At 43.7% G+C, this 25,299-nt stretch overlaps 5 pseudogenes; all 5 read right to left on the minus strand.

Moving 5' to 3' along the window:
- Positions 1–6,507: 6,507 nt before the first annotated feature.
- Positions 6,508–7,699, minus strand: LOC147993224 (uncharacterized; annotated as a pseudogene).
- Positions 7,700–9,880: 2,181 nt separating this feature from the next.
- LOC147993225 (uncharacterized) lies at positions 9,881–11,072 on the minus strand (annotated as a pseudogene).
- Positions 11,073–13,436: 2,364 nt separating this feature from the next.
- On the minus strand, positions 13,437–14,415 carry LOC147993226 (uncharacterized; annotated as a pseudogene).
- A 5,544-nt stretch (positions 14,416–19,959) lies between these two features.
- On the minus strand, positions 19,960–21,151 carry LOC147993227 (uncharacterized; annotated as a pseudogene).
- Positions 21,152–23,312: 2,161 nt separating this feature from the next.
- LOC147993228 (uncharacterized) lies at positions 23,313–23,861 on the minus strand (annotated as a pseudogene).
- Positions 23,862–25,299: the final 1,438 nt, after the last annotated feature.

Raw genomic sequence — 25,299 nt, forward strand, 5'->3', positions numbered from 1 at the left:
TTTTCTCTGAACCAAGAAATGAAACCATAATTGCCATCTCCTTCACCAGCAAGAAGCTCATACTCTTCGAGTGAATCACGTTCGACCTCTCCATTCGAAAATTCGGCAATGAATTCACTGCCCAATGAGAAATGAGCGGAGTTAAGAGAGAAACATGTGAGTAAATGTTACATAAGGTACCAACACTTACTCAATGTACGGCCGCACTTCTTGAAGGTTGGTGAGGATATACAACGTAAGCGTTTTCCACTCTTTCGGATCCAAATTCTTTGAACCAGAAGAACCCACAGGTCCGAGTTGCCCTTTGAAGAGGCTGAGCTTGGATTCATGTTTAGGGTTGCCAGTATTGTATCGAGACTTTGCATTATGCAAGATTGGAATATTGGCCTCATAGCGTGATGTCGTGAAGTTTGTAATCTCCTCCGCCAAGAATGCCTCGGCTATGGAGGCTTCAATTCTACATTTAGCTCGAAGAGTCTTCTGCATTCTCTCAAGTCCATAGCACCAATGATTCTGCACAGGGCCACCCATTCTTGCCTCGGAAGGGAGGTGTAAAATCATATGTTCCATCGGATTAAAGAATCCTGGTGGAAAGATCTTCTCTAGCTTGCAGAGCAACTCGGGGGCCCGTTCTTCCATCTCATCTATCACAGTAGGAGATACTTCTTTAGCACAAAGAACACGGAAGAAATAGCTAAGATCTGCCAATACTTCCCAATCCTCCTCAGGGATATAGCCTCGAATCATCACCGGCATTAACCGCTCAAGCCATATGTGCCAATCATGACTCTTCATCCCGTTGAGCTTCAATTTATCAAGATTCACTGCCCTCATAAGGTTCGCTGCATACCCATCAGGGAAAAACAAAGTTTTGAAACACATGAGTATCTCCTTCTTTTGTTCCCTAGTAAGAACAAACCTCGCCTTTGGCGTCCTCCAGTTTTTCTTGCCCTTGGGTTGTCGCAAGTTTTGTTCGGTCTATGACATAGCTTCATTACATCAAGTCTAGCCTTAGTATTATCCTTCGTCTTCTCAGCAATGTTGAACAATGTGCCAAAAATGGCCTCGGCAATATTCTTTTCAGTGTGCATTACATCAATATTATGTGGAAGCTCGAGCTGGTGGAAGTAGGGGAGATCCCATAAGCATGGCTTATGAGTCCACGCGTGTTCTTCATTATATCCCAAGAAATACCCTGGACGTTTGGGATCAGGCTGGAGAGCATTTAGTTGATCACGAAATTGTTCACCCGTCATCTCAGGTGGTGCCGAGTGTTCAACAACTTCACCTTTCATGAAGTTCTTCTTGTCTTGTCTGAATGGATGGTCAAGATGCAAATGTTGTCTATGAAAATTGAAGCAAGAATACTTGCGACCATGCTGCAACCAACGACACTTCATGCTTGCATTGCACCTTGGGCATGGGAACCTCCCATGCACAGACCACCCCATGAAAAGTGAATACGCCGGTAAGTCATGAAGTGAGTACTGGTACCAAACATGCATTGTGAAGTTCTTTTTGCTAGCAGCGTCGTATGTCCGTATCCCGTTCACCCAAGCTTCTTTCAACTCATCTATCAGTGGTTGCATGTACACACTTATGTTCTTCCCTGGATACTTGGGTCCTGGAATTATCAACGACAGGAACATGTGCTTGCGTTGCATTATGGCGCCGGGGGGGGGGAGGTTGAGGGGAACAACAAACACGGGCCAACAACTATATGTCTTTGACACCATACCAAACGGATTGAACCCATCGAGTCCGATGGCAACTCGTGCATTCTTTGCCTCTTTTGCTTTCTCATGATGTATTCGATCGAAACTCTTCCAAGCTTGGGCACAAGACGGATGTATCAGCATCGGTCTCCCATGATCATCTTTGTCGTGTCTTATCCCATATTTGTGCCATATCATCTATTTGGCTGTATCTTCGTTAAAGTAAAGGCGTTGAATTCTTGGCAAGATTGGAAAATATCAAAGAACATTTGCGGGGACTTTGCTCTGCTTCTTCGTACCATCACTGAGGTCTCTCTCGACATACCTAGAGGCTTTGCACTTGGCGCAATACTTGTCATCGGCATACTCTTTCGTAAATAAGACACATCCGTTTGGACAAGCATGTACCTGCTCATAGGGAATCTTAAGTGCACGAAGGATTTTCTTCACTTCATACCAACTTTTAGCCAGTTTGTGACCTTCGGGGAGAGAGCGACCCCAAGATGTCACCATCGAATTAAACCAATCTCTGCTCATGTTGAATTGGGTCTTTATAGACATTGCTTGTGCAATGGCATCCAGCTGACATTGGTTTGTGTGGTCGTGAAGAGGTTGTTGTGAGGAATTCAGCATTTCTAAGAAGGCCCTCGCAGACTCCTCCGGTTCTTCCTCTGATCCCTCTTCACGTGCATCGTTGAAGTCAGCTACGATGTCAACTATCCCGGTACCATTGTTGTCGGTTCGCCGACGCACCACCTCCTCTCTGCTACGTTCAGGCTCGCCATGAAGGGTCCGCCGGGTATACCCACGCTTAAACCCATGCTTCTGCAGGAGCACACACATCGTCTTCTTCGACTGTTCTGTGTCGTTGCGACACTTCAAGCAGGGGCACCAACTTTTTCTTTGGCCTGTAGCAAATGCTGCCTCCACAAATTCGTTGGTCTTCTTCACCCATTCAGTGGTCATGCCAGCCTGACTAGGGTGTCCAGTGTACATCCACTCACGATCATCCATACTGGTACTTGCACTAACAGTAGGGGCACCAAATTCATATTCATCAAGATATGGATAATGTAATTAAGACTAGATACACACCTAATTACCATTGTCATATTATTTACGCCATGGTTTTAATTTTTTACCAAAGGGAAACGTGCATTCATGGATTGAATCCTATCTCTAATAGGTAAAGATGGGTCCTAATCCCACCCAAGTACATGTAGGTTGGGTTCGTTTCCCGTGCTCTACTCCGGTCCTCGGCAAAATTTCGGCAGCACCTCCCCGCTGTTCTCCAGATACACGTCTCGACAACAAGCCGAGAGAATGTGCACCCGGAGAACAACGAGGTGGCGCTGACGAAATTTTGCCGAGGACCGAACTAGAGCACGGGAAACGAAACCCAATCTACACGTACTCCGCTGTCCATGGATAACGTGGACAATTCGAAAGGACGACGGTTATAAATATGCAAAGACATGCATATTTATAGATGCCACCCTTTCGAACGGGAGACTCCTAGGTTATGAGACTTGACATGCAAAATAAAATCTAGTGGCATCGGCACGACGACCGGAACGAAGCAAATAGGGGAGGGGGAGGAGATGACAGTCAAGCTCACCCCGAGACCGTAGAGGCGGTAGTCGAACAATGATGGCAATGGCAACGGGATGGACAATGCTCCTCGAGGTGAAGAGAAAATCCCTGCACATGAAAAGCACCGGCACAACCAACATTAGCACTCGTGAAATAATCTGATAAAAACATTATCAACATCATCTCACAGTTGACAACTATATATATGTGTAGCAAGACTATACTCTCTGGCTTGTCTTCTCCAATCTAAGCATGTTGCAAAAAACTGAGCATTTAATTTCCTACGAGCATTAATCAAAAGTTGAAATTTTGCCTTGCAGAACAACCATCAGCAAATAATCCATACATCCATCAGCAAATCAGCATGGACAAGCACAAGGCTGCCTTATACTAAAAAATTTAGGCAGAAGAAAATGGAAAGGGATACATCCATTAGCCAATCATCCATACATCCATCTACGCATCCATCCTTGCATACATCTATAAATCCATCCACATATACTGCAATCCAAACATCTATCCATCTAAAAGAATATGAACAGAGATGGGAGCAGTGCTCACCGTGGGGTGGGGCAGAGGGGGAGGTGGTGCCCCGCTTCGGTGGTAACCAGCGGCGGCGGATGCGTAGGAGGGAGCCGGCGGCGGTGTTGCCCACGGCAGCCGTGCCGCTAGGGCAGGGGAGGACGGCCCGGTGGCGGTCGCGCCATTGGAGGAGGAGGGGTGGGGGCGCAGTGGACAAGGGCCCCGACGGCGGCGCGGTGGAGGCGGGGACCAGCTGCGGCGGCGCGATGGAGGTGGAGACGGGCGGCGGCGGCGCGGTGGAGCCGGGGACGGGCGGTGGCGGCGGCGCGGTCGAGCCGGGGACGGGCGGGGATAACCTAGCGTGCGGTCGAGACAGAGCAATCGGGGAGATGCGGTCGGGTGGGGGATTTTCTTTTCTTAGTTTCCATTATTTTGCCGTCAGTGGGACCAAAAGGAGACGGCAAAGCAAGGCTCGGTGCCAGGTTTTTTTTTCTAGTAGTTCGCCGTCAGTAGGACAGCAGGCAGACGGCAAAGCAACTAACTTTGCCGTCAGTGGATAACAAACACAGACGGCAAAACTGGGGCACCGTTACATACCGTCAAACTAGACACGTGTCCATACTTTGCCGTCACTCAGTGAAACAACAGACGGCGAAGAGCCAGTTTGCCGTCTTGGTTTCTTTGCCGTCATCCTTTCTCTAGGTTTGCCGTCAGCCAGTGCGCTCACAGACGGCAAAGAGCAGATTTGTCGTTAGTCATACTTTGCCATAAGCTCATGACGGCAAAGTTTTCTTTGCCGTCTACCCCGATGAAATGCTGACGGCAAAGCCGCTCACTGACGGCAAACTAGCAGTTTCCTGTAGTGTCTAATTTATGTTTTTTCTTAATTTTGGTTAAATCTTGTCAAACCGGTCAAACAACTGATTCAAGAAATATAGAGTGTTACTAAATAATTACGCAATACTATTAGTGTTACTAAATAAGTATCTCAGTTTTTTTGAATTTTGGCCAAATCTGGTCAAACTTTGGTCAAACTATGGTCAAACTACTTATTCAAGAAATATTAGTGTTACTACATAATTACTATTTTTTAGAATAATAGTTTCAAACTCAAACGATGAAATGTGTCACTTCATGCTCAAGCTAAACTACTAAGGGTTAATAGGATTGACAGCTTACATTTGTCAGGAAAACAACAAGTGCAGACTTGGAATGTAGGGCGAATAGAACTCCGAAGTTAAGCGTGCTCAGGCAGGGGGAGTGAGAGGATGGGTGACCGGCCGGGAAGTCAGGCGATTTGGAATAAGTGATCCACACATGAGCAGTTAAGAGAGGTGATTAGAGACTAAATTATCAAATAATTCAGGAAAATTAAAAATCAAAAAAAAATTCCAAAATTTTCAAAAAAAATTTCAAAAAAAGAACCTTTAGTACCGGTTGGTAACACCAACCGGTACTAAAGGTCCCCCATACCAGGGCGCGAGCTCACGCCACGTGGTGGCACTTTAGCGCCCGTTCATGCCGAACCGGTACTAAAGGGGGGGGGGCTTTACTGACCACCCTTTAGTGCCGGTTATGGAACCGGCACTAAAGGCCCTTATGAACCGGCGCTAAAGCTCCGTTTTCTACTAGTGAATGGGGATTGCCTAAACCCATAGCATCAAAGGAATTCACTAGGTTCACCTAAAATATTTTCAGTAAATCCAAATTGCTTTCAAAAATGCTGATCATTTATGGAAAATGTTGTAAACAGTACCAGAGGTGATGCACATTTTTCCATGACACATTTGGTTCTGAATTAAATCACACATTTTTCCATGACCCCCCTTTCCTTCTCTTCTCTCCCTCTCCTTCCTTCCCCCTTCCTCCTCCTAGTTGGACTAGGAAAGGGGGAATCCTACTCCTACTAGGAGGAGGACTCCTCCCCTCCTTGGCACGCCTCCAAGGGCCGGCCGGCCTCCCCCCTTGCTCCTTTATATACGAGGGCAGGGGCACCCTAGAACACACAAGTTGATCATTGATCCCTTAGCCGTGTGCGGTGCCCTCTCCACCATAATGCACCTCGGTCATATCGTCATAGTGCTTAGGCGAAGCCCTGCGCCGGTAGCTTCATCATCACCGTCATCACCCCGTCGTGCTTACGAAACTCTCCCTCGACACTTAGCTAGATCAGGAGTTCGTGGGACATCACCGAGCCGAACGTGTGCAGATCGCGGAGGTGCCATACTTCCGGTACTAGGATCGGTCGGATCGTGAAGACGTACGACTACATCAACCGCGTTGTCATAATGCTTCTGCATATGGTCTACGTGGGTACGTGTACAACACTCTTCCCCTCTCATTGCTATGCATCACCATGATAGATCTTGCGTGTGCGTAGGATTGTTTTTTGAAATTACTACGTTCCCCAACATGTACAACCCTAGGCCCCTCTGGTGTCTATATAAACTGGAGGGTCTAGTCCGTAGAGGCTATCAGAATTCATATAGGCTAGACATCTAGGGTTCAGCCATTACGATCTCGAGGTAGATCGACTCTTGTAACCCCTATAATCATTAAATATAATCAAGCAGGACGTAGGGTTTTACCTCCATTAAGAGGGCCCGAACCTGGGTAAATGTTGTGTGTCCTGTATCCCTTGTTACCTTCGATCCTCAGACGTACAGTTCGGGACCCCCTACACGAGATCGGCCGGTTTTGACACCGACACTCCTGTCATGTGGTTAGTAGCTCCAGTATCAATTATCCATGATTTTGACTAGGCTTGGTGTGATTCCATACCTAGGGTGATGGCATTAAAGATAGAATCAACTTTGGAGGTACCTTGGGATGAAGATGAGCCTTCGGAGAGTTTGAGCTTGGATTTGAAATCCTCAAGAGCTTGCATGTCTACCACAGGTAGTTCCCCTGCAGATGCATTGTAATTAGCTTGTCTTTTGTTTGAACCCCGAGCTCCCCCTAGCTGAGATCTCCCTTTATCCCACCAAGGTGGATAACCATGCAACTCAAAACACTCACCCTTGGTGTGTCCTTTTCTCTTGCAATGGTCACAAAGCAATTTGCTTTTATCCACCTTACCAAAAGAATTTGTAGCATGACAAGGTTGTATGGATAATGCAGCACGAGCATCTGCATGCTCCTGACCATCCTCCTTCGGTTGTGCCAAACGAGTCTCCTCCTCAATCATGCTAGAAATAATATCATCAAGACTAGGCCACTCAGGCATTGCAAATATCAATTGACGACAGAGGTTTAGTTCATGGTCTAGGCCATCAAGAAATAGCTTGCTCACAAATGACTCAAACCACACATGACGAATTGCCAAGTCATCCTTGTGAACAGGTTCAAAAGGGTGATGATAATGTAAGTCTCTGTATATTTTTTTTACTTCACCTGCATACTCTGTTATAGATCTTGAGCGCTGCTTCAAATTAGTTAACTCATGCATGATATGGGTGGCTTGCATATTATTTGTTTCCGTACAAATTGCTTCTTCAAGGATGACCAGACCTCACAAACAGTGCCCATGCCTTCCACTTGTTCTCTAATTTTGGTTCCATACTTCCCAACATCCATACTAGTACTTTATCATTGATTTGTTTCCTGCATGCACCGCCTTGCTCCAAACTTTCTTCATTGCCAACAAGTAAATAATCATAGTCATTGGTGCTCAAAATCAATTTGGCATGGCGTGCCCAACTGATGTAGTCACCAGGTCCTGATAGTCGGACTGAATTTGGCTCAAGTGTATTCTTAACTGGCTCAGGAGCAGCCTTTGATTGTTGCTGGTGCTCAAGCAGTTTGCTAAATATTTCATACATCTTATTAACACTAGAATCCCCTAATTTTTCTTTACTTGGATCTCCCATGGTTCAGTGAGCAACAATATATTCCAACACTAGTACTTGGTTCTTCTTCTCAAACACATGCAACACACAGAGGAACCAACTAGTACAGGTCAACAATGTGCAAAAGAGAGGAACCAACCAGTTTTCCGTTTCGACAATTTTTTAAAAGAACAAAATTCCAAAGGGAAAATGGAGTTTTTGGGCGTTTTAGACGTTTTTCAGACGTTTTTAGCGTTTAGTGCTACGGTTTAGATTTCAGGGTTTAGGGTTAGGTTTTATGGTTTAAACCCTTAGTTTTTACTGTTTAGCATAGAGTTTCCGATGTTTTAAGTCCCGGGTTTAGGGTTTAGGACAATTTCTGAAATGACAAAATTGTAAAAGGAAAAAAAGATATGCTCTAATTTATGTTTTTTTGAATTTTGGTTAAATCTTGTCAAACCGGTCAAACAACTGATTCAAGAAATAAAGAGTGTTACTAAATAATTACGCAATACTATTAGTGTTACTAAATAAGTATCTGAGTTTTTTTGAATTTTGGCCAAATCTGGTCAAACTGTGGTCAAACTATGGTCAAACTACTTATTCAAGAAATATTAGTGTTACTACATAATTACTGTTTTTTAGAATAATAGTTTCAAACTCAAACGATGAAATAGGTGACTTCATGCTCAAGCTAAACTACTGAGGGTTAATAGGATTGACAGCTTACATTTGTCAGGAAAACAACAAGTGCAGACTTGGAATGTAGGGGGAATAGAACTCCGAAGTTAAGTGTGCTCAGGCTGGGGGAGTGAGAGGATGGGTGACCGGCCGGGAAGTCAGGCGATTTGGAATGAGTGATCCACACTTGAGCAGTTAAGAGAGGTGATTAGAGACTAAATTATCAAATAATTCAGGAAAATTAAAAATCAAAAAAAATCAATTTTTTTTTCCAAATTTTGAAAAAAAAACCTTTAGTACCGGTTAGTAACACCAACCGGTACTAAAGGTCCCCCATACCAGGGCGCGAGCTCACGCCACGTGGTGGCACTTTAGCGCCGGTTCGTGCCGAACCGGTACTAAAGGGGGGGGCCTTTAGTGACCACCCTTTAGTGCCGGTTATGGAACCGGCACTAAAGGCCCTTACGAACCGGCGCTAAAGCTCCGTTTTCTACTAGTGAATGGGGATTGCCTAAACCCATAGCATCAAAGGAATTCACTAGGTTCACCTAAAATATTTTCAGTAAATCCAAATTGCTTTCAAAAATGCTGATCATTTATGGAAAATGCTGTAAACAGTACCAGAGGTGATGCACATTTTTCCATGACACATTTGGTTCTGAATTAAATCATACATTTTTCCATGACCCCCCTTTCCTTCTCTTCTCTCCCTCTCCTTCCTTCCCCCTTCCTCCTCCTAGTTGGACTAGGAAAGGGGGAATCCTACTCCTACTAGGAGGAGGACTCCTCCCCTCCTTGGCACACCTCCAAGGGCCGGCCGGCCTCCCCCCTTGCTCCTTTATATACGAGGGCAGGGGCACCCTAGAACACACAAGTTGATCATTGATCCCTTAGCCGTGTGCGGTGCCCTCTCCACCATAATCCACCTCGGTCATATCGTCATAGTGCTTAGGCGAAGCCCTGCGCCGGTAGCTTCATCATCACCGTCATCACCCCGTCGTGCTTACGAAACTCTCCCTCGACACTTAGCTAGATCAGGAGTTCGTGGGACATCACCGAGCCGAACGTGTGCAGATCGCGGAGGTGCCGTACTTCCGGTACTAGGATCGGTCGGATCGTGAAGACGTATGAGTACATCAACCGCATTGTCATAATGCTTCTGCTTATGGTCTACGTGGGTACGTGTACAACACTCCTCCCCTCTCATTGCTATGCATCACCATGATGGATCTTGCGTGTGCGTAGGATTGTTTTTTGAAATTACTACGTTCCCCAACATGTACAACCCTAGGCCCCTCTGGTGTATATATAAACTGGAGGGTCTAGTCCGTAGAGGCTATCAGAATTCATATAGGCTAGACATCTAGGGTTCAGCCATTATGATCTCGAGGTAGATCGACTCTTGTAACCCCTATACTCATTAAATACAATCAAGCAGGACGTAGGGTTTTACCTCCATTAAGAGGGCCCGAACCTGGGTAAATGTTGTGTCTCCTGTATCCCTTGTTACCTTCGATCCTCAGACGCACAGTTCGGGACCCCCTACACGAGATCGGCCGGTTTTGACACCGACACTCCTGTCATGTGGTTAGTACCTCCAGTATCAATTATCCATGATTTTGACTAGACTTGGTGTGATTCCATACCTTGGGTGATGGCATTAAAGATAGAATCAACTTTGGAGGAACCTTGGGATGAAGATGAGCCTTCGGAGAGTTTGAGCTTGGATTTGAAATCCTCAAGAGCTTGCATGTCTACCACAGGTAGTTCCCCTGCAGATGCATTGTAATTAGCTTGTCTTTTGTTTGAACCCCGAGCTCCCCCTAGCTGAGATCACCCTTTAACCCACCAAGGTGGATAACCATGCAACTCAAAACACTCACCCTTGGTGTGTCCTTTTCTCTTGCAATGGTCACAAAGCAATTTGCTTTTATCCACCTTACCAAAAGAATTTGTAGCATGACAAGGTTTTATGGATAATGCAGCACGAGCATCTGCATGCTCCTGACCATCCTCCTTCGGTTGTGCCAAACGAGTCTCCTCCTCAATCATGCTAGAAATAATATCATCAAGACTAGGCCACTCAGGCATTGAAAATATCAATTGACGACAGAGGTTTAGTTCATGGTCTAGGCCATCAAGAAATAGCTTGCTCACAAATGACTCAAACCACACATGACGAATTGCCAAGTCATCCTTGTGAACAGGTTCAAAAGGGTGATGGTAATGTAAGTCTCTGTATAATTTTTTGACTTCACCTGCATACTCTGTTATAGATCTTGAGCGCCGCTTCAAATTAGTTAACTCATGCATGATATGGGTGGCTTGCATTTTATTTGTTTCCCTACAAATTGCTTCTTCAAAGATGACCAGACCTCACAAAAAGTGCCCATGCCTTCCACTTGTTCTCTAATTTTGTTTCCATACTTCCCAACATCCATACTAGTACTTTATCATTGATTTGTTTCCTGCATGCACCGCCTTTCTCCAAACTTTCTTCATTGCCAACAAGTAAATAATCATAGTCATTGGTGCTCAAAATCAATTTGGCATGGCGTGCCCAACTGATGTAGTCACCAGGTCCTGATAGTCGGACTGAATTTGGCTCAAGTGTATTCTTAACTAGCTCAGGAGCAGCCTTTGATTGCTGCTGGTGCTCAAGCAGTTTGCTAAATATTTCATACATCTTATTAACACTAGAATCCCCTGTTTTTTCTTTACTTGGATCTCCCATGGTTCAGTGAGCAAGAATATATTCCAACACTAGTACTTGGTTCTTCTTCTCAAACACATGCAACACACAGAGGAACCAACTAGTACAGGTCAACAATGTGCCAAAGAGAGGAACCAACCAGTTTTCCGTTTCAACAATTTTTTAAAAGCACAAAATTCCAAAGGGAAAATGGAGTATTTGGGCGTTTTAGACGCTTTTTAGATGTTTTTAGCGTTTAGTGCTACGGTTTAGATTTCAGGGTTTAGGGTTAGGTTTTATGGTTTAAACCCTTAGTTTTTATTGTTTAGCATAGAGTTTCCGACGTTTTAAGTCCCGGGTTTAGGGATTAGGACAATTTTTGAAATGAAAAAATTGTAAAAGGAAAAAAAGATATGCTCTAATTTATGTTTTTTTGAATTTTGGTTAAATCTTGTCAAACCCGTCAAACAACTGATTCAAGAAATATAGAGTGTTACTAAATAATTACGCAATACTATTATTGTTACTAAATAAGTATCTCAGTTTTTTGAATTTTGGCCAAATCTGGTCAAACTGTGGTCAAACTATGGTCAAACTACTTATTCAAGAAATATTAGTGTTACTACATAATTACTGTTTTTTACAATAATAGTTTCAAACTCAAACGATGAAATGTGTGACTTCATGGTCAAGCTAAACTACTGAGGGTTAATAGGATTGACAGCTTACATTTGTCAGGAAAACAACAAGTGCAGACTTGGAATGTAGGGGGAATAGAACTCCGAAGTTAAGCGTGCTCAGGCTGGGGGAGTGAGAGGATGGGTGACCGGCCGGGAAGTCAGGCGATTTGGAATGAGTGATCCACACTTGAGCAGTTAAGAGAGGTGCTTAGAGACTAAATTATCAAATAATTCAGGAAAATTAAAAATAAAAAAAATCAAAAAAAAATTCCAATATTTTCAAAAAAAACCTTTAGTAAAGGTCCCCCATACCAGGGCGCGAGCTCACGCCACGTGGTGGCACTTTAGCGCCGGTTCGTGCCGAACCGGTACTAAAGGGGGGGCCTTTAGTGACCACCCTTTAGTGTCGGTTATGGAACCGGCACTAATGGCCCTTACGAACCGGCGCTAAAGCTCCGTTTTCTACTAGTGAATGGGGATTGCCTAAACCCATAGCATCAAAGGAATTCACTAGGTTCACCTAAAATATTTTTAGTAAATCCAAATTGCTTTCAAAAATGCTCATCTTTTATGGAAAATGCTGTAAACAGTACCAGAGGTGATGCACATTTTTCCATGACACATTTGGGTTCTGAATTAAATCATACATTTTTCCATGACCCCCCTTTCCTTCTCTTCTCTCCCTCTCCTTCCTTCCCCCTTCCTCCTCCTAGTTGGACTAGGAAAGGGGGAGTCCTACTCCTACTAGGAGGAGGACTCCTCCCCTCCTTGGCACGCCTCCAAGGGCCGGCCGGCCTCCCCCTTGCTACGTTATATACGAGGGCAGGGGCACCCTAGAACATACAAGTTGATCATTGATCCCTTAGCCGTGTGCGGGGCCCTCCCCACCATAATCCACCTTGGTCATATCGTCATACAGCTTAGGCGAAGCCCTGCGCTGGTAGCTTCATCATCACCGTCATCACGCCGTCGTGCTTACGAAACTCTCCCTCGACACTTAGCTAGATCAGGAGTTTGTGGGACATCACCGAGCCGAACATGTGCAGATCGCGGAGGTGCCATACTTCCGGTACTAGGATCAGTCGGATCGTGAAGACGTACGACTACATAAACCGCGTTGTCATAATGCTTCTGCGTATGGCCTATGTGGGTACGTGTACAACACTCTACCCCTCTCATTGCTATGCATCACCATGATAGATCTTGCGTGTGCGTAGGATTGTTTTTTGAAATTACTACATTCCCCAACATGTACAACCCTAGGCCCCTCTGGTGTCTATATAAACTGGAGGGTCTAGTCCATCAAGGCTATCAGAATTCATATAGGCTAGACATCTAGGGTTTAGCCATTACGATCTCGAGGTAGATAGACTCTTGTAACCCCTATACTCATTAAATATAATCAAGCATGACGTAGGGTTTTACCTCCATTAAGAGGGCTCGAACCTGGGTAAACGTTGTGTCTCCTGTATCCCTTGTTACCTTCGATCCTCAGACGCACAGTTCGGGACCCCCTACACGAGATCGGCTGGTTTTGACACCGACACTCCTGTCATGTGGTTAGTAGCTCCAGTATCAATTTTCCATGATTTTGACTAGGCTTGGTGTGATTCCATACCTTGGGTGATGGCATTAAAGATAGAATCAACTTTGGAGGAAACTTGGGATGAAGATGAGCCTCCAGAGAGTTTGAGCTTGGATTTGAAATCCTCAAGAGCTTGCAGGTCTACCACAGGTAGTTCCCCTGCAGATGCATTGTAATTAGCTTGTCTTTTGTTTGAACCCCGAGCTCCCCTAGCTGAGATCTCCCTTTATCCCACCAAGGTGGCTAACCATGCAACTCAAAACACTCACCCTTGGTGTGTCCTTTTCTCTTGCAATGGTCACAAAGCAATTTGCTTTTATCCACCTTACCAAAAGAATTTGTAGGATGACAAGGTTGTATGGATAATGCAGCACGAGCATCTGCATGCTCCTAACCATCCTCCTTCGGTTGTGCCAAATGAGTCTCCTCCTCAATCATGCTAGAAATAATATCATCAAGACTAGGCCACTCAGGCATTGCAAATATCAATTGACGACAGAGGTTTAGTTCATGGTCTAGGCCATCAAGAAATAGCTTGCTCACAAATGACTCAAACCACACATGATGAATTGCCAAGTCATCCTTGTGAACAGGTTCAAAAGGGTGATGATAATGTAAGTCTCTGTATAATTTTTTAACTTCACCTGCATACTCTGTTATAGATCTTGAGCGCTGCTTCAAATTAGTTAACTCATGCATGATATGGGTGGCTTGCATTTTATTTGTTTCCCTACAAATTGCTTCTTCAAAGATGACCAGACCACACAAACAGTGCCCATGCCTTCCACTTGTTCTCTAATTTTGGTTCCATACTTCCCAACATCCATACTAGTACTTTATCATTGATTTGTTTCCTGCATGCACCGCCTTTCTCCAAGTTTTCTTCATTGCCAACAAGTAAATAATCATAGTCATTGGTGCTCAAAATCAATTTGGCATGGCGTGCCCAACTGATGTAGTCACCAGGTCCTGATAGTCGGACTGAATTTGGCTCAAGTGTATTCTTAACTGGCTCAGGAGCAGCCTTTGATTGCTGCTGGTGCTCAAGCAGTTTGCTAAATATTTCATACATCTTATTAACACTAGAATCCCCTATTTTTTCTTTACTTGGATCTCCCATGGTTAAGTGAGCAACAATATATTCCAACACTAGTACTTGGTTCTTCTTCTCAAACACATGAAACACACAGAGGAACCAACTAGTACAGGTCAACAATGTGCCAAAGAGAGGAACCAACCAGTTTTCCGTTTCGACAATTTTTTAAAAGCACAAAATTCCAAAGGGAAAATGGAGTTTTTGGGCGTTTTAGACGGTTTTTAGACGTTTTTAGCGTTTAGTGCTACGGTTTAGATTTCAGGGTTTAGGGTTAGGTTTTATGGTTTAAACCCTTAGTTTTTACTGTTTAGCATAGAGTTTCCGATGTTTTAAGTCCCGGGTTTAGGGTTTAGGACAATTTTTTAAATGACAAAATTGTAAAAGGAAAAAAAGATATGCTCTAATTTATGTTTTTTTTGAATTTTGGTTAAATCTTGTCAAACCGGTCAAACAACTGATTCAAGAAATATAGAGTGTTACTAAATAATTACGCAATACTATTAGTGTTACTAAATAAGTATCTCAGTTTTTTTGAATTTTGGCCAAATCTGATCAAACTGTGGTGAAACTATGGTCAAACTACTTATTCAAGAAATATTAGTGTTACTACATAATTACTGTTTTTTAGAATAATAGTTTCAAACTCAAACGATGAAATGTGTGACTTCATGCTCAAGCTAAACTACTAAGGTTTAATAGGATTGACAGCTTAGATTTGTCAGGAAAACAACAAGTGCAGACTTGGAATGTAGGGGGAATAGAACTCCGAAGTTAAGCGTGCTCAGGCTGGGGGAGTGAGAGGATGGGTGAACGGCCGGGAAGTCAGGCGATTTGGAATGAGTGATCCACACTTGAGCAGTTAAGAGAGGTGATTAGAGACTAAATTATCAAATAATTCAGGAAAATGAAAAATCGAAAAAAAAATCAAAAAAAATTCCAAATTTTCAAAAAAAACCTTTAGTACCGGTTGGTAACACGAACCGGTACTAAAGGTCCCCCATACCAGGGCGCGAGCTGACGCCACATGGTGGCACTTTAGCGCCGGTTCGTGCCGAACCGGTACTAAAGGGGGGGGCTTTAGGTGACCACCCTTGAGTGCCGGTTATGGAACCGGCACTAAAGGCCCTTACGAACCGGCGCTAAAGCTCCGTTTTCTACTAGTGAATGGGGATTGCCTAAACCCATAGCATCAAAGGAATTCACCAGGTTCAACTAAAATATTTTCAGTAAATCCAAATTGCTTTCAAAAATGCTCATCATTTATGGAAAATGCTGTAAAAAGTACCAGAGGTGATGCACATTTTTCCATGACACATTTGGGTTCTGAATTAAATCATACATTTTTCCATGACCCCCCTTTCCTTCTCTTCTCTCCCTCTCCTTCCTTCCCCCTTCCTCCTCCTAGTTGGACTAGGAAAGGGGGAGTCCTACTCCTACTAGGAGGAGGACACCTCCCCTCCTTGGCACGCCTCCAAGGGCCGGCCGGCCTCCCCCCTTGCTACTTTATATACGAGGGCAGGGGCACCCTAGAACATACAAGTTGATCATTGATCGCTTAGCCGTGTGCGGTGCCCTCTCCACCATAATCCACCTCGGTCATATCATCATACAGCTTAGGCGAAGCCCTGCGCCGGTAGCTTCATCATCACCGTCATCACCCCGTCGTGCTTACGAAACTCTCCCTCGACACTTAGCTAGATCAGGAGTTCGTGGGACATCAGCGAGCCGAACGTGTGCAGATCGCGGAGGTGCCGTACTTCCGGTACTAGGATCGGTCGGATCGTGAAGACGTACGACTACATCAACCGCGTTGTCATAATGCTTCTGCTTATGGTCTATGTGGGTACGTGTACAACACTCTTCCCCTCTCATTCCTATCCATCACCATGATAGATCTTGCGTTTGCGTAGGATTGTTTTTTGAAATTACTACGTTCCCCAAAATGTACAACCCTAGGCCCCTCTGGTGTCTATATAAACTGGAGGGTCTAGTCCGCAGAGGCTATCAGAATTCATATAGGCTAGACATCTCGGGTTTAGCCATTACGATCTCGAGGTAGATCGACTCTTGTAACCCCTATACTCATTAAATACAATCAAGCAGGACGTAGGGTTTTACCTCCATTAAGAGGGCCCGAACCTGGGTAAACGTTGTGTCTCCTGTATCCCTTGTTACCTTCGATCCTCAGACGCACAGTTCGGGACCCCCTACACGAGATCGGCCGGTTTTGACACCCACACTCCTGTCATGTGGGTAGTAGATCCAGTTTCAATTATCCATGATTTTGACTAGGCTTGGTGTGATTCCATACCTTGGGTGATGGCATTAAAGATAGAATCAACTTTGGAGGAACCTTGGGATGAAGATGAGCCTTCGGAGAGTTAGATCTTGGATTTGAAATCCTCAAGAGCTTGCATGTCTACCACAGGTAGTTCCCCTGCAGATGCATTGTAATTAGCTTGTCTTTTGTTTTAACCCCGAGCTCCCCCTAGCTGAGATCTCCCTTTATCCCACCAAGGTGGATAACCATGCAACTCAAAACACTCACCCTTGGTGTGTGCTTTTCTCTTGCAATGGTCACAAAGCAATTTGCTTTTATCCACCTTAACAAAAGAATTTGTAGCATGACAAGGTTGTATGGATGATGCAGCACGAGCATCTGCATGCTCCTGACCATCCTCCTTCGGTTGTGCCAAACAAGTCTCCTCCTCAATCATGCTAGAAATAATATCATCAAGACTAGGCCACTCAGGCATTGCAAATAACAATTAACGACAGAGGTTTAGTTCATGGTCTAGGCCATCAAGAAATAGCTTGCTCACAAATGACTCCAACCACACATGACGAATTGCCAAGTCATCCTTGTGAACAGGTTCAAAAGGGTGATGATAATGTAAGTCTCTGTATAATTTTTTTACTTCACCTGCATACTCTGTTATAGATCTTGAGCGCTGCTTCAAATAATTAACTCATGCATGATATGGGTGGCTTGCATTTTATTTGTTTCCCTACAACTTGCTTCTTCAAAGAGGACCAGACCTCAGAAACAGTGCCCATGCCTTCCACTTGTTCTCTAATTTTGGTTCCATACTTCCCAACATCCATACTAGTACTTTATCATTGATTTGTTTCCTGCATGCACCGCCTTTCTCCAAACTTTCTTCATTGCCAACAAGTAAATAATCATAGTCACTGGTGCTCAAAATCAATTTGGCATGGCGTGCCCAACTGATGTAGTCACCAGGTCCTCATAGTCGGACTGAATTTGGCTCAAGTGTATTCTTAACTGGCTCAGGAGCAGCCTTTGATTGCTGCTGGTGCTCAAGCAGTTTGCTAAATATTTCATACATCTTATTAACAATAGAATCCCCTGTTTTTTCTTTACTTGGATCTCCCATGGTTCAGTGAGCAACAATATATTCCAACACTAGTACTTGGTTCTTCTTCTCAAACACATGCAACACACAGAGGAACCAACTAGTACAGGTCAACAATGTGCCAAAGAGAGAAACCAACCAGTTTTCCGTTTCGACAATTTTTTAAAAGCACAAAATTCCAAAGGGAAAATGGAGTTTTTGGGCGTTTTAGACGTTTTTAGCGTTTAGTGCTAGGGTTTAGATTTCAGGGTTTAGGGTTAGGTTTTATGTTTTAAACCCTTAGTTTTTACTGTTTAGCATAGAGTTTCTGACGTTTTAAGTCCCGGGTTTAGGGCTTAGGATAATTTTTGAAATGACAAAATTGTAAAAGGAAAAAAAGAGATGCTTTAATTTATGTTTTTTTGAATTTTGGTTAAATCTTGTCAACCCGGTCAAACAACTGATTCAAGAAATATAGAGTGTTACTAAATAATTACGCAATACTATTAGTATTACTAAATAAGTATCTTAGTTTTTTTGAATTTGGCCAAATATGGTCAAACTGTGGTCAAACTACTTATTCAAGAAATATTAGTGTTACTACATAATTACTATTTTTTAGAATAATAGTTTCAAACTCAAACGATGAAATGTGTGACTTCATGCTCAAGCTAAACTATTGAGGGTTAATAGGATTGACAGCTTACATTTGTCAGGAAAACAACAAGTGCAGACTTGGAATGTAGGGGGAATAGAACTCCGAAGTTAAGCGTGCTCAGGCTGGGGGAGTGAGAGGATGGGTGACCGGCCGGGAAGTCAGGCGATTTGGAATGAGTGATGCACACTTGAGCAGTTAAGAGAGGTGATTAGAGAATAAATTATCAAATAATTCAGGAAAATTAAAAATAAAAAAAATCAAAAAAAATTTCCAAAATTTTCAAAAAAATAATTCAAAAAAAGAACCTTTAGTACCGGTTGGTAACACCAACCGGTACTAAAGGTCCCCCATACCAGGGCGCGAGCTCACGCCACGTGGTGGCACTATAGCGCCGGTTCGTGCCGAACCGGTACTAAAGGGGGGCCTTTAGTGACCACCCTTTAGTGCCGGTTATAGAACCGGCACTAAAGGCCCTTACGAACCGGCGCTAAAGCTCCGTTTTCTACTAGTGAATGGGGATTGCCTAAACCCATAGCATCAAAGGAATTCACTAGGTTCACCTAAAATATTTTCAGTAAATCCAAATTGCTTTCAAAAATGCTCATCATTTATGGAAAATGCTGTGAACAGTACCAGAGGTGATGCACATTTTTCCATGACACATTTGGGTTCTGAATTAAATCATACATTTTTCCATTACCCCCCTTTCCTTCTCTTCTCTCCCTCTCCTTCCTTCCCCCTTCCTCCTCCTAGTTGGACTAGGAAAGGGGGAGTCCTACTCCTACTAGGAGGAGGACTCCTCCCCTCCTTGGCACGCCTCCAAGGGCCGGCCGGCCTCCCCCCTTGCTCCTTTATATACGAGGGCAGGGGCACCCTAGAACACACAAGTTGATCATTGATCCCTTAGCTGTGTGCAGTGCCCTCTCCACCATAATCCACCTCGGTCATATCGTCATAGTGCTTAGGCGAAGCCCTGCGCGGTAGCTTCATCATCACCGTCATCACGGCGTCGTGCTTACAAAACTCTCCCTCGACACTTAGCTATATCAGGAGTTCGTGGGACATCACCGAGCCGAACGTGTGCAGATCGCGGAGGTGCCGTACTTCCGGTACTAGGATCGGTCGGATTGTGAAGACGTACAAGTACATCAACTGCGTTGTCATAATGCTTCTGCTTATGGTCTACGTGGGTACGTGTACAACACTCTTCCCCTCTCATTGCTATGCATCACCATGATAGATCTTGCGTGTGCGTAGGATTGTTTTTTGAAATTACTACGTTCCCCAACATGTACAACCCTAGGCCCCTCTGGTGTCTATATAAACTGGAGGGTCTAGTCCGTAGAGGCTATCAGAATTCATATAGGCTAGACATCTAGGGTTCAGCCATTACGATCTCGAGGTAGATCGACTCTTGTAACCCCTATAATCATTAAATATAATCAAGCAGGACGTAGGGTTTTACCTCCATTAAGAGGGCCCGAACCTGGGTAAATGTTGTGTGTCCTGTATCCCTTGTTACCTTCGATCCTCAGATGCACAGTTCGGGACCTCCTACACGAGATCGCCCGGTTTTGACACCGACACTCCTGTCATGTGGGTAGTAGCTCCAGTATCTATTATCCATGATTTTGACTAGGCTTGGTGTGATTCCATACCTTGGGTGATGGCATTAAAGATAGAATCAACTTTGGAGGAACCTTGGGATGAAGATGAGCCTTCGGAGAGTTTGAGCTTGGATTTGAAATCCTCAAGAGCTTGCATGTCTACCACAGGTAGTTCCCCTGCAGATGCATTGTAATTAGCTTGTCTTTTGTTTTAACCCCGAGCTCCCCCTAGCTGAGATCTCCCTTTATCCCACCAAGGTGGATAACCATGCAACTCAAAACACTCACCCTTGGTGTGTCCTTTTCTCTTGCAATGGTCACAAAGCAATTTGCTTTTATCCACCTTACCAAAAGAATTTGTAGCATGACAAGGTTGTATGGATAATGCAGCACGAGCATCTGCATGCTCCTGACCATCCTCCTTCGGTTGTGCCAAACGAGTCTCCTCCTCAATCATGCTAGAAATAATATCATCAAGACTAGGCCACTCAGGCATTGCAAATATCAATTGACGACAGAGGTTTAGTTCATGGTCTAGGACATCAAGAAATAGCTTGCTCACAAATGACTCAAACCACACATGACGAATTGCCAAGTCATCCTTGTGAACAGGTTCAAAAGGGTGATGATAATGTAAGTCTCTGTATAATTTTTTTACTTCACCTGCATACTCTGTTATAGATCTTGAGTGCTGCTTCAAATTAGTTAACTCATGCATGATATGGGTGGCTTGCATTTTATTTGTTTCCCTACAACTTGCTTCTTCAAAGATGACCAGACCTCAGAAACAGTGCCCATGCCTTCCACTTGTTCTCTAATTTTGGTTCCATACTTCCCAACATCCATACTAGTACTTTATCATTGATTTGTTTCCTGCATGCACCGCCTTTCTCCAAACTTTCTTCATTGCCAACAAGTAAATAAGCATAGTCATTGGTGCTCAAAATCAATTTGGCATGGTGTGCCCAACTGATGTAGTCACCAGGTCCTGATAGTCGGACTGAATTTCGCTCAAGTGTATACTTAACTGGCTCAGGAGCAGCCTTTGATTGCTGCTGGTGCTCAAGCAGTTTGCTAAATATTTCATACATCTTATTAACACTAGAATCCCCTGTTTTTTCTTTACTTGGATCTCCCATGGTTCAGTGATGAAGAATATATTCCAACACTAGTACTTGGTTCTCCTTCTCAAACACATGCAACACACAGAGGAACCAACTAGTACAGGTCAACAATGTGCCAAAGAGAGAAACCAACCAGTTTTCTGTTTCGACAATTTTTTAAAAGCACAAAATTCCAAAGGGAAAATGGAGTTTTTGGGCGTTTTAGACATTTTTAGACGTTTTTAGCGTTTAGTGCTAGGGTTTAGATTTTAGGGTTTAGGGTTAGGTTTTATGGTTTAAACCCTTAGTTTTTACTGTTTAGCATAGAGTTTCCGACGTTTTAAGTCCCGGGTTTAGGGTTTAGGACAATTTTTGAAATGACAAAATTGTAAAAGGAAAAAAAGAGATGCTCTAATTTATGTTTTTTTGAATTTTGGTTAAATCTGGTCAAACCGGTCAGACAACTGATTCAAGAAATATAGTGTTACTAAATAATTACGCAATACTATTAGTGTTACTAAATAAGTATCTCAGTTTTTTTGAATTTTGGCCAAATCTGGTCAAACTGTGGTCAAACTATGGTCAAACTACTTATTCAAGAAATATTAGTGTTACTACATAATTACTGTTTTTTAGAATAATAGTTTCAAACTCAAACGATGAAATGTGTGACTTAATACTCAAGCTAAACTACCGAGGGTTAATAGGATTGACAGCTTACATTTGTCAGGAAAACAACAAGTGTAGACTTGGAATGTAGGGGGAATAGAACTCCGAAGTTAAGCGTGCTTAGGCTGGGGAAGTGAGAGGATGGGTGACCGGCCGGGAAGTCAGGCGATTTGGAATGAGTGATCCACACTTGAGCAGTTAAGAGAGGTGATTAGAGACTAAATTATCAAACAATTCAGGGAAAATTAAAAATCAAAAAAAATTCAAAAAATGAACCTTTAGTACCGGTTGGTAACACCAACCGGTACTAAAGGTCCCCCATACCAGGGCGCGAGCTCACGCCACGTGGTGGCACTTTAGCGCCGGTTCGTGCGGAACCGGTAGTAAAGGGGGGGGGCTTTAGTGACCACCCTTTAGTGCCGGTTATAGAACCGGCACTAAAGGCCCTTACGAACTGGCGCTAAAGCTCCGTTTTCTACTAGTGAATGGGGATTGCCTAAACCCATAGCATCAAAGGAATTCACTAGGTTCACCTAAAATATTTTCAGTAAATCCAAATTGCTTTCAAAAATGCTCATCATTTATGGAAAATGCTGTAAACAGTACCAGAGGTGATGCACATTTTTCCATGACACATTTGGGTTCTGAATTAAATCATACATTTTTCCATGACCCCCCTTTCCTTCTCTACTCTCCCTCTCCTTCCTTCCCCCTTCCTCCTCCTAGTTGGACTAGGAAAGGGGGAGTCCTACTCCTACTAGGAGGAGGACTCCTCTCCTCCCTGGCACGCCTCCAAGGGCCGGCCGGCCTCCCCCCTTGCTCCTTTATATACGAGGGCAGGGGCACCCTAGAACACACAAGTTGATCATTGATCCCTTAGCCGTGTGCGGTGCCCTCTCCACCACAATCCACCTCGGTCATATCATCATAGTGCTTAGGCGAAGCCCTGCGCCGGTAGCTTCATCATCACCGTCATCACGCCATCGTGCTTACGAAACTCTCCCTCGACACTTAGCTAGATCAGGAGTTCGTGGGACATCACCGAGCCGAACGTGTGCAGATCACGGAGGTTCCGTACTTCCGGTACTAGGATCGGCCGGATGGTGAAGACGTACGACTACATCAAACGCGTTGTCATAATGCTTCTGCTTATGGTCTACGTGGGTACGTGTACAACACTCTTCCCCTCTCATTACTATGCATCACCATGATAGATCTTGCGTGTGCGTAGGATTGTTTTTTGAAATTACTATGTTCCCCAACATGTACAACCCTAGGCCCCTCTGGTGTCTATATAAACTGGAGGGTCTAGTCCGTAGAGGCTATTAGAATTCATATAGGCTAGACTTCTAGGGTTTAGCCATTACGATCTCGAGGTAGATCGACTCTTGTAACCCCTATACTCATGAAATACAATCAAGCAGGACGTAGGGTTTTACCTCCATTAAGAGGGCCCGAACCTGGGTAAACATTGTGTCTCCTGTATCCCTTGTTACCTTCGATCCTCAAACGCACAGTTCGGGACCCCCTACACGAGATCGGCCGGTTTTGACACCCACACTCCTGTCATGTGGGTAGTAGCTCCAGTATCAATTATCCATGATTTTGACTAGGCTTGGTGTGATTCCATACCTTGGGTGATGGCATTAAAGATAGAATCAACTTTGGAGGAACCTTGGGATGAAGATGAGCCTTCGGAGAGTTTGAGCTTAGATTTGAAATCCTCAAGAGCTTGCATGTCTACCACAGGTAGTTCCCCTGCAGATGCATTGTAATTAGCTTGTCTTTTGTTTTTACCCCGAGCTCCCCATAGCTGAGATCTCCCTTTATCCCACCAAGGTGGATAACCATGCAACTCAAAACACTCACCCTTGGTGTGTCCTTTCCTCTTGCAATTGTCACAAAGCAATTTGCTTTTATCCACCTTACCAAAAGAATTTGTAGCATGACAAGGTTGTATGGATGATGCAGCACGAGCATCTGCATGCTCCTGACCATCCTCCTTCGGTTGTGCCAAATGAGTCTCCTCCTCAATCATGCTAGAAATAATATCATCAAGACTAGGCCACTTAGGCATTGCAAATATCAATTGATGACAGAGGTTTAGTTCATGGTCTAGGCCATCAAGAAATAGCTTGCTCACAAATGACTCAAACCACACATGACGAATTGCCAAGTCGTCCTTGTGAACAGGTTCAAAAGGGTGATGATAATGTAAGTCTCTGTATAATTTTTTTACTTCACCTGCATACTCTGTTATAGATCTTGAGCGTTGCTTCAAATTATTTAACTCATGCATGATATGGGTGGCTTGCATTTTATTTGTTTCCCTACAAATTGCTTCTTCAAAGATGACAAGACCTCACAAACAGTGCCCATGCCTTCCACTTGTTCTCTAATTTTGGTTCCATACTTCCCAACATCCATACTAGTACTTTATCATTGATTTGTTTCCTGCATGCACCGCCTTTCTCCAAACTTTCTTCATTGCCAACAAGTAAATAATCATAGTCATTTGTGCTCAAAATCAATTTGGCATGGCGTGCCCAACTGATGTAGTCACCAGGTCCTGATAGTCGGACTGAATTTGGCTCAAGTGTATTCTTAACTGGCTCAGGAGCAGCCTTTGATTGCTGCTGGTGCTCAAGCAGTTTGCTAAATATTTCATACATCTTATTAACACTAGAATCCCCGATTTTTTCTTTACTTGGATCTCCCATGGTTCAGTGAGCAAGAATATATTCCAACACTAGTACTTGGTTCTTCTTCTCAAACACATGCAACACACAGAGGAACCAACTAGTATAGGTCAACAATGTGCCAAAGAGAGGAACCAACCAGTTTTCCGTTTCGACAATTTTTTAAAATCACAAAATTCCAAAGGGAAAATGGAGTTTTTGGGCGTTTTAGACGTTTTTAGCATTTAGTGCCAGGGTTTAGAATTCAGGGTTTAGGGTTAGGTTTTATGGTTTAAACCCTTAGTTTTTACTGTTTAGCATAGAGTTTCCGACGTTTTAAGTCCCGGGTTTATGGTTTAGGACAATTTTTGAAATGACAAAATTGTAAAAGGAAAAAAAGAGATGCTCTAATTTATGTTTTTTTGAATTTTGGTTAAATCTTGTCAAACCGGTCAAACAACTGATTCAAGAAATATAGAGTGTTACTAAATAATTACGCAATACTATTAGTGTTACTAAATAAGTATCTCAGTTTTTTTGAATTTTGGCCAAATATGGTCAAACTGTGGTCAAACTATGGTCAAACTACTTATTCAAGAAATATTAGTGTTACTACATAATTGCTGTTTTTTAGAATAATAGTTTCAAACTCAAACGATGAAATGTGTGACTTCATGCTCAAGCTAAACTATTGAGGGTTAATAGGATTGACAGCTTACATTTGTCAGGAAAACAACAAGTGCAGACTTGGAATGTAGGGGGAATAGAACTCCGAAGTTAAGCGTGCTCAGGCTGGGGGAGTGAGAGGATGGGTGACCGGCCGGGAAGTCAGGCGAT

This window comes from Triticum urartu, chromosome 1A, assembly GCF_056163025.1.
Source record: "Triticum urartu cultivar PI428250 chromosome 1A, HENAU_Tu73, whole genome shotgun sequence".
NCBI lineage: Eukaryota > Viridiplantae > Streptophyta > Magnoliopsida > Poales > Poaceae > Triticum > Triticum urartu.